The sequence below is a fragment of the Musca domestica genome, unplaced genomic scaffold (genome assembly GCF_030504385.1).
Source record: "Musca domestica strain aabys unplaced genomic scaffold, Musca_domestica.polishedcontigs.V.1.1 1, whole genome shotgun sequence".
In the NCBI taxonomy this organism is placed as follows: domain Eukaryota; kingdom Metazoa; phylum Arthropoda; class Insecta; order Diptera; family Muscidae; genus Musca; species Musca domestica.
This window is the reverse complement of record NW_026712114.1, coordinates 11,645,293-11,650,789: the sequence shown is the minus strand read 5'-3', so window position 1 is coordinate 11,650,789 and position 5,497 is coordinate 11,645,293. Positions and strand designations below refer to the sequence as shown.

Sequence of the window (5,497 nt, the reverse complement as noted above, 5' to 3'; positions counted from 1 at the left end):
AACAAATCGGATGAACAATATATATGGGAGCTATAGCTATATCTGAACCGATTTCGATCAAATTTGGCCTACTTATTTTGGTTGTATGTGCCAAATTACATACTATTCGGGCTGATATTACACGTTTGGTGCACAATAAAAGACAAATCGGACGAAGATATATATGGGAGCTATATCTAAATTTTGACCGATTATCTCAAATTTCAATAGGGTTCGTACTTGGGCCAGACAAATGATTTGTGCAAAATGTCATTTGGATCGGGCAATAAATGCGACCTGTACTTTGTTTACAAAAATACATGGACAGACAGACGGACGGACATGCATAAATCGACTCAGAATGTGATTCTATGCAGTTCTTCAAAAGGAACTATGGGTCTATCTCGTTTCCTTTTGGCTGTTACAAACAAATACACAAAGACATAATACCCCGACCAACTTGTGGTGTGGGGTATAAAAAATAGTAGTCATTGTAAAGCAAATTGTGAATCACTATGGAGCGTATACTCAATGTGTGCCATAAATATTAATCATACTCCCAAGATCACAAAGGAAGTTACAAAAAAATGAGCTTTAAAGTTGTATATCATAAATTTGACATTTAATGTATATCTAGATTAAAAATATTACATTTTTTCTTCCTTGTATAAAAAATATTAAAACAATTCTTATTAAAATTCAACATCTACCACCAAACATTCCACCCTATATCGGAAAAACCACAGCAAAATATGATTTAAATTTGCATGTGAAAAAAATACCGAAAACCCAATAACATCAATTGATCATTGAAATGAGGAGCAAATGAAAAAAACCTACGAAATAAACAACCTAAAAAAATTATAATAAAAAACAAATTAAAAAAGAGAACCTCAATGGGTGGGCAATTTTGGGTTGAGTGAATTCATGATGATGACGATGGTGTTGATGGTGGTGATTTAAAAGTATCTCCCAATAATGATTCAGAAACATTGTTTTTCAATAAAAAAAAAATAGGTAAAAAACAAATCAATAAATAAACAAAATTTGCCAATTAAAAATAAAAGGGTGTTTGTTTTAAATTAGATAGAACTTTAAATTGTAAAAAGTAACACAAAAAATTAAATTTTGATGAAACTTTTTTTATTTGTTTCAGTATGCGCTGACAAATCATCATGAATGGAACAACGCTTGAACAACGCTACGAAATTATCCAAATTTACTTTGAAAGCCAGGCTCTAGAGCAGTTAGCAAATTACCCGCTGCTTTATCGCAAAATTGTGTTCAGCGATGAGGCGCATTTTTGGCTTAACGGGTTTGTTAAAAAGCAAAATTGCCGCATATAGAGTGAGACCAATCCACAAGACATCCTACAGAGTCCATTACATCCAGAAAAATGCACCGTATGGTGCGGTTTTCACGCTGGGGGCATCTTCGGACCTTATTTCTTCAAAAGTGAGGCCGAAGCTCGCGTTACGGTCAATGGAGACGGTTACCGCACCATGATCAATGATTTTTTGTTTAAAAATATGGATGACATTGATCCGGAGGAGATGTGGTTTCAACAGGATGGAGCTACGTGCCATACGGCGAACGCAACCATCGACTTATTGAAATCAAAATTTGGCGATAAGTTGATTTCGAGAAGTGGACCTGTCAATTGGCCTCCAAGGTCGTGCGATTTGACACCTCTCGATTATTTCCTGTGGGGCTACGTGAAGTCACTGGTTTATGCTGATAAACCAGCAACAATTGACGCCTTGGGGGCCAGCATTGTTCGTGTTATTCGTGACATACGGCCAGCAGTGCTTGAAAAAGTGGCCAAAAATTGGACGTCCAGAATGCACTTCGTCAAGAACAGTCGCGGTGCCCATATGCCCGAAATCATTTTCAAATGTTAATGCCACGTTTTGATCTTTCGAATAAAAAAATGTGATTACAATTTAATTTTTTGTTTTATTTATTTTTTTTTTTTTTTCAATTTCAAGTTCTATCGGACTTAAAAATACTCCCTTTATGTTCTCTTCAACCAAAAAATCGGAGGCGGGAAAACAATCAACTTTCCCATGTGAGTTGACCACATTCACTGCACCTTTAACCAAAATGTTTCGTGTCCATCTATGCTAGAGTAAATCAGATGTTATGGCTAGCAAAAAATTATTGTTTCCGTTTCAGGTTTTTAATTCATGAATTTATTTTTATATTTTTTGCTGGGAATAATCAGGCATGTCACAGAAGTTTTACGAAATCGATTTATTTCACCTTTTCCAAATCGTTACGATTTGCTTTTGCTTCTTCAGCACTCGTACGTTTTGACAAATCCGGAAAAAAATCATTTCACATTTTTGAAATAAAAATATGGTAACTCCATGAAAAAAAAGTCGTAAACAAATTATTGACAATTAAAAAAGGAGTTTAAATTGTTTTTTATAATATAAACACCAAAAGTAAAAATGCCAGGGGCTTCAATACTTGCTGTAATGGATGAAGAAATAAATCAGCGGTCTACTGAAAAAATTCGTCGCCGGACATTGAGGAACGCATCAGATCCTTTATCTCACTCAAATGCAGAGTAAGGATCCACCAGCAATGAGTTATTTTCAAATTTATTTTAATAATAATTTATTTCTACAGATTTATAACTTATTATCGGCTAAATAAAGAAGCTTTTGTTTTAGTTTTGGAAAAAATTTCTCCCCACGTCAAACGTTCCAATATACCGGCTATTATCCAGCTTGCAACAACGCTTAGGTTTTTGGCTACGGGTGCATTTCAAGGAGTTATAGGTAGAGATGTGGAGCTAAGCCTTGGGAGAAGTACAGTTTCTACAATTATGTGGAGAGTTATTAATGCAATTGAAGCTGAAATTTGTCCACATTGGATCAAATCAAGAATGTCTTCCGAAGAAAAAAGAAAGTCGAAACCAAACAATTAATTGTTTTTTTTGTTTTTCCCCTTTCTTGCTTTTTGGTCTGTCAGTTGTACATTTCTACACCTTCTTCTTCAACACATATGGCAATAATTCAACAATACAAGTCTGCCGTTCATTTCTGCATATTTTTTTGCGTTTTCATCATGGATTAGAAAAATAATAGATTTTTTGTAAAATAAATTCCAAAAACATGTTCATTCTAAGAGAATTTGGTTAATACAATATTTTCTGTTAAATGTATGTGTCTTCTATTTATTTTTTACGTTAAAATCACTAAACATTTCAATTTCACCCTGCTTTTTGAAAATGATATCAAAACGCAAAATTTTTGCGTTATGCCTTGTTAAAGCGAAGATCATATGTTTTATGATTTAAGTGTTTGTTTTCTCTTTCGAGACGAGCTTAATGATCTGAAATTTGCAGTGAAAAGGAAAGCCAGATAGACACTATCACACACTCACCACTATGCGACGCGTTTCGCCGTTGGTTAAGCGGCTCATCAGGCATATTTGATGTGGATGATGGCTTACAAGGGCCGTTCTCTGGAAAGTAGTATATATTTCGAACTTATTGCAAATTAGCATATGCGAATTATACACTAGAAACTCTCCAGGTTCGACTCAAGTTCTATTGGCAGATCTTTTTTCACAGCAACGTTTTGTTTTTTGTAGTGATGGATTTTTTGTCCACAACAACTACATTGCTTCCAATGCATACACTTGTTTTAGTGCTGCTTTAGGAAGACGGGTTAATGTCTTCCGAGGAGAAGCTAAAACCGTTTTCGTTTTCACTCTTGAACGATTTTACATTCTGTGACATGCCTGAATGTTTAGGAAAATTGTTTTGTTTTTTTTTTTTTCATTTTTATTTGACGACTTCGACTTCAAGCCCACAAACAATTCATATCAAATCAAAGATGATAAATCTTATTGTTTTCTGTTTTTTTTATTAATTCAATAACAAATACAGTTCCATGGAAAAACTCGATCATAAATTGTCTTTTAATACGAGTTGTTTTTTTCAAATAACAAAAAATTATATGAATTTCCATAAAATTCCAAAGTTATGGATTTCATTCATTTGATGGATTCATTGAAAAACAAAACTCAACATCTTTTCCACCAGACACTTGCCACATGGCTTCCTGTGTGTGTGTGTGTTTTTTTTTTTTTTTTTTCTCAAAGATATTTTTATAATTCAATAGGAAGTACTTAAAATACTTCGGAATTTTTATTGATGAAGGGGGGTTTGCGAAATTAAAAATACATTCAAAGATGCAACAGCAGACCCTATTTCAAGCGAAATAAATCATTTATGTTTCTTCACTGTTCCCTAACATATCGAAATGAGAATAATGGTATTTGCGATTTGTACGAAAAATACGAAACAGTACTAAATAGTATTGGTTTTGGAGGTAGGATTAGGGCTGGAATTCAGAAATCTGATATGAATCTCACAATTGGTGCCTGCGTTTAGGATATGGGGCTTAACTTGCCAATATGTACTATAATTGTACGAAAGTAATAAATGGTACTATATTGGGTATTGGGTGAAGAGATAGAGATAAAATGCTGAAATTTGATATTTTGATTTCTGATGGCATCTATGTTTGAGATTTGGCGTGGGCTTGGAAATGTGTACTATAATTGTATTAAAAAGTACAAAATGGTACTAAATGGGATATTGGATGAAGGATTATGGGTGAAATGCTGATATTAGATTCTGCGGTTGAGAGAAGACGGTTGTTGTGGAACTGTGTCCTATATTTGTACGAAAAGTTATACATAGTACTACATTTAATGTGGGGTGAAGAAATAAGGTTGGAATCGTCAAATTTGATAACGATGTCCCTGTTAGTATCTGGAATTGAGATATGGAGGTGGTTTTGGAAATGTGAACTATAATTGTTCAAAATTAACTAAATAGTACTAAATTCTGTATTGGGTGAAGGATTAGGGCAGAAATCGTTAAGTTTGATCTCATGAATCTGAATCTCACTGTTGGTACTAAATTTGGTATTGAGTGAAGGGATAGAGATACAACTGTGAACTTTTATATTTAGATTACTGAAGGTAACTGTGTTTGAGATTTGGCAGTGGCTGGGAAATGTGGACTAATTTGTACGAAAAGTACTAAATTTGATATTGGATGAAGGATTAGGGCTGATATCCTGAAATTTGATATGAGTCTCATTGTTGGAGTCTGCGGTTGAGAGAAGATGGTGGTTGTAGATTGTTGTCCTATATTTGTAAGAAAAGTTCTACATGGTACTAAATTTAATATTGGGTAAAGGAATAGGGTAGGAATCCACAAATTTGATATTGATCTCTCTGTTAGTATCTGGAATTGAGATATGGAGGTGGCTTTGGAAATATGTACTATAATTATACAAAAACTCGTAAATAGTACTAAATTTAGTATTGGATGAAAGAAAAGAGGTAAGATCTTGAAATTGTTCACACATGTCACTATTGCTGTATGTGGTTGAGGGAAGGAGCTGGTTGTTGATATTCGTTCTAAATTGTACTAAATGGTACTAAATTTTAGTATTGGGAGAAGGAGGAGAGCTGAAATCCTTAAATTTGA

At 33.9% G+C, this 5,497-nt stretch overlaps 1 long non-coding RNA gene across 1 annotated transcript; it reads left to right on the top strand.

Moving 5' to 3' along the window:
- Window positions 1-2,310: 2,310 nt before the first annotated feature.
- Window positions 2,311-3,103, top strand: LOC131802508 (uncharacterized). Its single transcript, XR_009342256.1, has 2 exons — window positions 2,311-2,551; window positions 2,614-3,103. It is a non-coding gene; the product is annotated as an uncharacterized LOC131802508 (long non-coding RNA).
- The last annotated feature ends 2,394 nt before the right edge of the window (window positions 3,104-5,497 follow it).